The sequence below is a fragment of the Lactuca sativa genome, chromosome 3 (genome assembly GCF_002870075.4).
Source record: "Lactuca sativa cultivar Salinas chromosome 3, Lsat_Salinas_v11, whole genome shotgun sequence".
Taxonomy (NCBI): Eukaryota; Viridiplantae; Streptophyta; class Magnoliopsida; order Asterales; family Asteraceae; genus Lactuca; species Lactuca sativa.
Genome location: NC_056625.2, coordinates 36,835,812 through 36,844,991, shown reverse-complemented (window position 1 = coordinate 36,844,991; position 9,180 = coordinate 36,835,812). Strand labels below are relative to the sequence as shown.

Below are 9,180 nucleotides of genomic sequence, written 5' to 3'. Positions count from 1 at the left end.
CCTTTTTTAACCCATTCTTCTTTACTTTCTCTTGTACCTCCTTCTATTTAAATTTAATCACTTCATATTTTGTAATGGCTCGTGCTTTAGGTTTAGTAGTGAATGGTCGATCAGCTTCCACCCTTCTTCCCTCTATGTCTTCATCCTTTTCTGTGTTCAACCCTTCTCCAAATGGAATTGTATCAAGGTATGCCACCTCGGCGTATTGGACTTCCATTTCTTTCCCTTCTTCTATTGTTTGTTCTTCCAAATAATCATAAATAGTAACTAAATCCATGGTATGTGAAGAACTATCAACAAACAGATCAACATTGGCCCGGTTTTTATTAAATTCGACTGGACTCGTCGAGTCCATCAAGGTGACTCGGCAAGTCTGATCGGGTTCCTTCAATTCTGGAGTGTTTTCTGAGTTTGCTCCTTCCAGTAGCTTTTCTAACTCCTCCAAGTCTTTGATAGCATCTCCACTTTCTTCAGAGTGTAGCAAAAGCTTGATTGGATCTTCTTTTAGCAAAATTTCAAGCTCTTTTTGTAATATCTCATCATCCAATTGGATAAATGAGATTTCTTCTCTCTTTTCTTCTTTTTGCTTGGCTTCTGGAATAGCTTTAAACATCACCGACTCATCACCCACTCTCAATGTCAATGTAGACTCACTTATATCAATTAGAGCACAAGCGGTGTTTAAGAATGATCTCCCCAAAATAATTGGTATTGCGGGGTCTTCTTCCATATCCACCACCATGAAGTCTACTGGAAAAATAAACTCGTCCACTTTGATAAGGAGATCCTCACAAACGCCTTGTGGATGAATTATCGTTTTGTCCACCAAATGGATCCTCATATTTACCGGCCTTGGTGCTGGTAAGTTCAGCTTCTTAAAGAATGAATAGGGCATCAAATTAATGCTTGCACCTGAATCAGCTAATGCTCGGGTAAAAACTTCATTACCAAATTGGCACGGAATCAACATATTTCCCGGATCACTCTTCTTTTCAGGTAGCTCATTCATCAATATTTCCGCGACTTCAGCCAAATCCTTCCTAGCAGCGAAAAGGCTTTTAAGCAGGTTGAAATATTTAGGTGTTTGGAGCATTGTTTCCACAAATGGCATATTGACTTGTAAAGCTTTAACATGCTCCATGAATGTTGTGTATGCTTCTACTTTTTCTGCAGGTATGGCTTTGATTGGGTATGGCAGAGAAGGATTGTATGGCTTTAGAAAACTGGCAGTTTTTTCATTCCCGAATGGACTCGTCGAGTCCATTTGAGTGACTCGGCGAGTCAGATCGGGTTTTTCTGGATCCGATTCTTCTTCCTTTTCTGCCTTCTTCTTGGAGATTCTCAGTGCTTCTGTAACGTTTTCTTCACTGCTGGAGGCTATTACACTTACATTCTCCATTCTTGGATTGGGTTCGGTGTTACTCGGAAGTTGACCCGGTCTTCTATCATTCACTTGATGCGCAAGCTGCCCCAGCTGTTTCTCAATGTTGAGAATTGATGCTTGCTGATTCCTAAGCATGTTTCTGGTCTCGTGTATGGCAGCATCGTGATCATTGTGTCTTTTTTCGGACGCGGCTATGAATCTAGTGACTAACTCTTCTAAATCGGCTTTCTTTTCTACCGGTTCTTCCTTTTGGTATAGTCCCCTCTCCTTCTGCTTGTATTTCTCCTCCTTTGCCTTCTTATACTCCTCGTATGGTAGCCAATCCTTCTTAGGTTTTCGCCAATTTTCATCATACCGATCACCACTTGAATAGAAGACTTGAGCTTTCTTATTTCCATTCTCATCCAAATCACAATCCCTTGCGAGATGGGACCCTCCACAATTTTCGCATCCTACCCTAATAGCATGGATTTCTTGATCGATTTTTCTCATTCTTCGATCTAGACTATCAAGCTTTTCTATCACCGCCGCCATGCTATCACTTGTCGCGTTTACTACCCCTCGACTTACTTCGTTTCTCGGATTGTGGTATTCTCTAGAGTGCTTAGAGAATTCTTCAATTAATTCTTTGATTACCGGGGGCGCCTTCTTTGTAAGTGGGCCTTGAGAATCAAGCAATTGCCTTTTTGTGACATTGACTCCATCTTAAAAAATGGAGACCTCTTATTGGCTATTAAGGTCATGGTGTGGGCAATTTCTAAGTAGGCTCTTGTATCTTTCCCAAGCTTCATAAAGAGATTCGCCGGGTTGTTGCTCGAAGTTGGCAATGGCTTTCTTTAGCTTAGCTATCTTGGAGGGCGGACAGAAATGGTCTATGAATTCTTCTTTCATCTTGGCCCATGTGGTGACCGATCCGGGAGGAAGTGACTTTAACCAATCTTTTGCAGCTCCTTTTAATGTGACAGGAAGCATTCGAAGAAGCTGGGTCTCGCGTGGAACATTAGGCACGTTGAAGTAATCGGCCACATCATTCACTTCGTCCAAGTGCTTGTAATCGTCTTCATGATCCTCCCCGTAGAAAGGAATCTCTTTGAGTTGGGCGAGAATATGGCCTTTTAGTTCGAAAGTGGCGGTTGCGGGAATTGCGGGTTGCACAAGTCCCGGCCCGGTGTCATCACGCATCCTTTTCTTCCACTCCCCCATGGGGACTTCATCGATGTTAGCCATAGTGATAGCTAACTCTTCTTCGGAATCGGTTTCGTGCTCGGAAATATGCTCTTCTTCTTCCTCGTTCTCGTACTCGATATCTTCGTGAATTGGTTCTTCAATTGTTAACGAGGCACTGGATGCTCCTGATTTGCTGCTCTTCTTCTTGCTGAAAACGGATTTTAAGTTCTTGAGTGGTGAGTTCTTTGAAGTTGCGGTTTCTCCTACGGCTTTTCCTTTGCTTCTCTTTAGTGCGGATTCCGGGTCTTCCAAAGGAGGTACCAGAGGTGTGTCAGATCCTCGGGTCATGAAACAGCTGAAAAAAAACGAAACAAAAGAAACGAAACGCGTAAAAGGAACAAAAATGGAATAAAAAAATAAAGACTAAAACAGCGATGTACTCGCCGAGTCGGCACGAGTGCACTCGGCGAGTGCAAGGAAAAAACAGAAAAGAAAATTTCTAGTTATTTAAAAAACGGAATTGTAATAAAACTAAATCTACTTACTGATTTGCTTTGTAAATAACTTTGTGTAAGATAAATCCCACACAAAGGATCGATTAAACTAGACTTTAATATTAATTTTAGAACCGTTCCCCGGCAACGGCGCCAAAAACTTGATGTGTGTGAAACCAACTAGTTTTAAACCTACTTTTAATTATGAAATAACACACAAAAGGCAGTGAACCTATCAATTGTGGTATAGCTAAATAAGCAGGGTATCGAACACAGGGAACGGCAAATTAAACTAAAAACTAATTTAATCTAAGTTAATTAAGAAGCAGGGGTTTTTCTCTAGTTTTACAAGACTAGAAACTTACTAATTATTACTAATTTAAAACTAGAAAATAACGATTTAACTAGATTCAATAATTGGAAAGGAACTTCTGTTTAGTTCAACTTGGTTAACTCTATGGTTGATTTTCAAGGTAATAGTGCAATGGATTAATTCTTTCGTTGGTTACCGATTCAAGTGATTAGATTTGTGTTCACTACCCTAATCCTTAGCAAATAAACTAACTCAAACAGTGGCCAATTGTCTAATTTAATTATATTTACTAGATTAATTATTCGGGTTAAGTTAGACTTGCAATAGTTAACTAATTTATTCTTTTTAATTAACCTCTTGTTTGATAGTCATCTTACAAGCTTGCACATGAATTTACTCAATTTTCTTATTAATTCTAGTTTCATATTCATTAATCCTAGACATATAACTATGTGGTCACAATATATCATATGAGGACAATAATCAATAGATGTTCATGCTAATCAATTATCTTCCTATTAACAGAAAATTAATTATTATTCACACACAAGGTTCTTTAGCAAGCTAAAATAACAAAAATTCACCAACTTGGAATTAATCCTACCAATCAATCAAACCATATTGTCAACTTTGTATCCCCAAACAGAAGTCTAAAGGTTTTAGCTCATAATTAAAGTAAATAACAGCAAACAAACAAAGTCAAGTTGCTTAATCATGATGAATAAACAAAAGAATAAGTGGAATGATGAAATTTTGCCTTAATTACTCTCCGGAATTGAATTCTAGCTTCCTTCGTCATCTTCTAGGGTTTTTCAGGCTTCTCAATCGTAGCAAAGCACTTCTGAATCGTCCCAGAACTCTCTCCTATCGATCTGTGGAATTATCTTTAAATATACGAATCGACTCGTCGAGTCAACTGGTGACTCGTCGAGTCCCTCTCACATTCCCCGTATTGCGATAACTCTCTGGGATCCCGAGTCATTATCTTCTCGATCCTTCGATTGGACTCGCCGAGTAGAAGTTATGACTCGCCGAGTAGGTGCCTTTTTTAGTGTTTTCCTTCTTTATTCCATTCTCGATCTTCTAACTGTTTCTCCCGCTTTCTTTCGCTTCCAAGCTTCATCTTAGGACTGAAAAACATAATTTAACACTTTTAAGTACCTTTTGTCCATAATATGCGATAATTAAACTAATAAATGAATAAAAATGTATACTTAATATGAACTAATTATGCACATATCAAGCATCCACAACCTTTGTGGAGTTGCCGATTGAGACTGTGAATTGCTTAGAGAAGTATCAAGAAATGCTTTTAACATAATATCAGAATAAGGTGCTGAGGTAGTAAGCAACTTATCAAGCTTATCATTGATGTCTTTTAAATATTGCTTGGTCACAGGAGCAACATCATCATCTTCACTTGGAATGCGATAAGGACTGTAGTAAGTAGAATCAAAGTCAAAGTTTTCGCCTCCCAGAATAGGCTCAGAGTCTATCGAAGGTGATGGTGAGAGAGGTTTGGTTGTGATAGGGGTGTCAATGCCAACGGTATGTGCCCCCATATCAGATATGTTGACACTCACCGAAGGGCTGGTGGTTGTGGTTGTTGTAGCATGAGAAAAAATAGGTGGTGGTATTGGAGCAGAAGTAGTGGGTTGAGAAGCGACAGGAGGTGGAATGGGAGCAACGGAGATTGGTATAGTGGTTTGTTTTGGAGAAGGAGAAGGAGTAGGAACATGAATCTGTACTTCAAGAGTTAGAGATTGGCAAGGAGTGTTTCCCCTTGGTGACCCTTCATGCTGAACATCCTCTTCATCATTGGCAGGTTACTCCTCTTCATCGGAATCAGAAGGCGTTGGAGCCTTCGGTCGTTTTTCCATATTCTTGACCTTTTTCTTTTTGGGAGACGAAGGTGCATTGGTGTCAGCCTTTTGCTTTTTAGGAGATAAGGGACCTTCATTTTCATCTTTCTTAGATTCCGGTTTCTTCCCCCTCTTTGCAAGTTTGTCAGCAGCCTCGAAAGCACTCTTCATCTCAGGAGTGAGTTGTCTTGGACCCAAAGGAGGCAATTTCCTATAATCTACCATGACTCTACTTTCACTCGTGACACATCGACTCATTGTTTCAGGAATAGAACCAATGTAATGGAACTTTGTAGGGTCGGTCACTATAATTTTGACCGTATGAAATACAGCAATCGAAGACTTCAAAGCATCCGCTATGACAGGAACCTGAAAAGTCTCAATGGCTCTGGGAGTGACTAGTGTCCAAAACGAGCACATGAAATCTCAGAATGTCTGGTCGAGGAGTTGAGACTCTGCACCAACTGTGACCAAAGTAGTGAACCATAATCCAAATTGATTCCCTGTTAGAGACCATAGAGAATATTCATAAATCCTTTACTTGCCTCATCTGACCCTGCAACCCGTTCTGCTAACCCCTTGTAGAGAAGTGTGAGCAGATCATTCCATTGGGGTGGTAAACATGACCTTTTGAATTTCGTCACTGTAGTTAGAATGTTCGTATACCCCATGTCATAGAACATTGAGAACAACTGAGTGGTTGTTACGAAATCCGGAGAGATGACAGAAGCATCAGCAGCAAGCCCTAGCAGTGAACAGAAGCGAGCTTTAAATACCGATGTCTTGTGATCAAATATTTCGAAAAAGATTTGTTCCTTGCGTTTGTCGTAGGAAGCAGTGAAATAGATATATGATAGGAGGGACATTGGAACTGATTCGACTTGTGTTAAAGCTATCACCAAAGGAGAATACCTGAGACACTCCACAACGTGAAGCATGTATGAATCATAAAGAAAAGGATCCAACTGAATAATGAGATTCTGATTCGGTTTTATCTTGAGCAAGGTTGAAGAAGCTATTTGATCTTGAATAAGGATGATTCTGCCATTGTTGAAGCACTCAAGAAGATGAACAGTTGAATATCGTCTAGTGTATTTGAGAGAGAAGTTGAAGAAGGTAAGAAGGTACAATAGGTGTGAGAACTTCCTTTTATACCATTTCTAGGAGAGAGAAAATATCGGTTGTGACGATACGATTTCTGAAACATCACCTGTAAAAGTGGGATTTGATAGCTTGGGTTCCCTAGAAACACGTCATCGGGTGTGGGTGTAGAAACCGTTTCAAATTCACGCGCCCAAAAATTAATTCTTGTTCTTATCCAAATACCGTCTCTTCAATTCTGAGAAAGGTTCATATTAATCCATCTTCGCTCCTCTATTAGAAAGTGAACCACCATATCTATTAGAACCAAAAGTACAGATCTGAAAAGTGTCATTAGTACCACAATCAAGAGTTTGGAAGATCATAAAGATCTTCGTGCAATAGTGTGCCAAAGAAAAAGAAATAAAACAAGATGTGTATGGGATAAAAGTGATGCCTGAAAGACATAATACTAATGATTACGGGCATGAATCTCTTCCTTCTAAGTCAAGAGAGACTGAGAAGTGGTTGTGTGGTTTCCCATCAAATATGATAAAATATTTGTTAAGAAACATTGAAATGCTTCTTTTCAAGTATAGCCTTTAGTGGGTGGTTAGCTTCAACCGAACTTCGATACTTAACATAGACCGAAAGTGAGATGAAGTACTTGTGAGACCGATGTGGTCTGTTGAACAAGTAGGTTTGGAGAAATTATTTTGTGACTGGATATTAATAATAAGAAATCTCAAAAAAAAAATTAAAACTGGATCTTATGGGAAGAAAAATCTTGGTGATAGACATATCATAAAGATCACGCAAAAATTAGAAATTTCTTAAGGTACAAGTAATATCTTGATCATATAAGCGTTCACCGTCGATTCATTCAAGGTATTGGATTTTGGGTCTCACTCAGCACGTGGTAATCGTGACTAAGATCATCAAAACAGAAGTTATGTAACCATAAACCTCATTGGTAATTGTTGAGAGTCTCAAGGGTTACGATTGTGAAGTGAAACGTGATGGAGAATAACCACGTGGTTAAAGAGCTGAAAGTACCTCTGCTAATTTAGAATGACAAGGCAGAAAACTCTTAACTCATTGTGAGAGGAGTAAGGTAGCTCGTGACTTGAGTGAATTTAGAAGCCTAATTGGGAAGAAACGATAGGTGTCGACCGAATCATTAAGCCTTTACTCAGAGTCTAGGAGGCTTCGGTCTACGTGCAGCAGCATGCTTCTAGGGATACTTAACTAGTATAAAGATAAGAGTGTTACACCTACCCTGACTCCAGTCGAGATAGCACTTGTGATTATCAAAACAAAAGAAACGAAACGAAACAAAAATAATAAAAAAAAATTTGGATTTTTGAAAATGTCTGAAAAAGAATAAAAACAGAAAATGAAAATATTTTTTGGATTTTGAAAATTTCTAAAAAAGAATAAAAACAAAAAATAAAAATATTTTTGGATTTTTGAAAATTTTTTGAAAAAGAATAAAAACAGAAAAGAAAATAAATACTAAATGTAAACACACGAGAGAATAAAATCGCTTTACAAGAATATACAACCGAAACCATAACTTAGAAAAGATGAAGTGAAATGGGCCGAGCGTTCGGTACATTTCGGTTCTAGAAAAAACTAGAGCCGAAATAGACCGAGCGATGGGTTCATTTCGGTTCGCGAAAATCCTAGAGTCGAAATAGACCGAGCGTTCGCTCTATTTCGCTTCTTTAATTTTTAGTGAAACAAAATGGGTTTCGGTACCGACTCAACTTCCATCATTCCCAACCCTTGTAGAATTTTATTAAAGCTTGCTTCTGGTAGGGCTTTAGTGAAGATGTCAGCCAGTTGGTCTGAGGACCGAACGAAGTGAACTTCAACGTTACCATCTTCCACATGGTCCTTTATGAAGTGGTATCTTAGTGCAATATTTTTAGTCTTCGAGTGTTGCACTGGATAGTGACATATACGAATTGCACTTTCTGAGTCACAGTAGAGAGGGATCTTCTTCATGCTTAAGCCATAATCTCTAAGTTGGCTTTGTATCCATATGACCTGCGATGTACAAGATGCTGCAACGATGTACTCAGCTTCGGCTCTAGAAAGAGATATGCAAGTTTGTTTCTTTGACTTCCAGCTAACAAGTTTTCCTTCAAGGAATTGGCGTCCACCTGTTGTGCTCTTTTGGTCTAATCCACATCCACCAAGATCAGCGTCAGAGAAAGCTTGAACAAAGAAGCCATATTTTGTAGGATACCAAAGACCAAGAGAAGAGGTTCGCTTGAAATACCGGAAAATATTTTTCACAGCAATCATATGTGGTTCTCTTGGATTTGCTTGAAACCTTGCACAATAACAGACAGAGAACATTATGTCTAGTCTACTAGCTGTTAAATACATTAGAGATCCTATCATCTGACGATAGAGAGTCACATCAACAGCCGGTTTCTCAAGAGATGGAGTTAGCTTCGTGCCAAATGTCATTGGAACCTTTACTTTGGAATCTCCCGTCATGCCGAACTTCGCAAGCAAAGTCTTCGTGTACGCTTCCTGATTTATGAAGATTCCTTATGGTCCCTGTCTTATATTCAATCCAAGGAAAAAGTTAATAGGACCCATTGCGCTCATTTCAAATTTACTCTCCATCAACTTCCTAAAATCAGCTGTTAAGCTAGGATTCGTGGAGCCAAAGATGATTTCATCGACGTAAATCTGAACAATCATTAAGTGTTCGCCTTCTTTATTGCAAAAAAAGGTTGGGTCAACCGAACCTTGTTTGGATTTTGACATTTTAAGAAAACGTGTTAGATTTTCATACCAGGCTCTCTCGGTGCTTGCTTTATCCAGTATGTAACAATGATCAGGATACTTTTCGTTCACAAA

At 39.0% G+C, this 9,180-nt stretch overlaps 1 non-coding gene across 1 annotated transcript; it reads left to right on the top strand.

Moving 5' to 3' along the window:
• The first annotated feature begins 2,120 nt into the window (after positions 1-2,120).
• Positions 2,121-2,227, top strand: LOC128133121 (small nucleolar RNA R71). Its single transcript, XR_008231309.1, has one exon. It is a non-coding gene; the product is annotated as a small nucleolar RNA R71 (small nucleolar RNA).
• Positions 2,228-9,180: the final 6,953 nt, after the last annotated feature.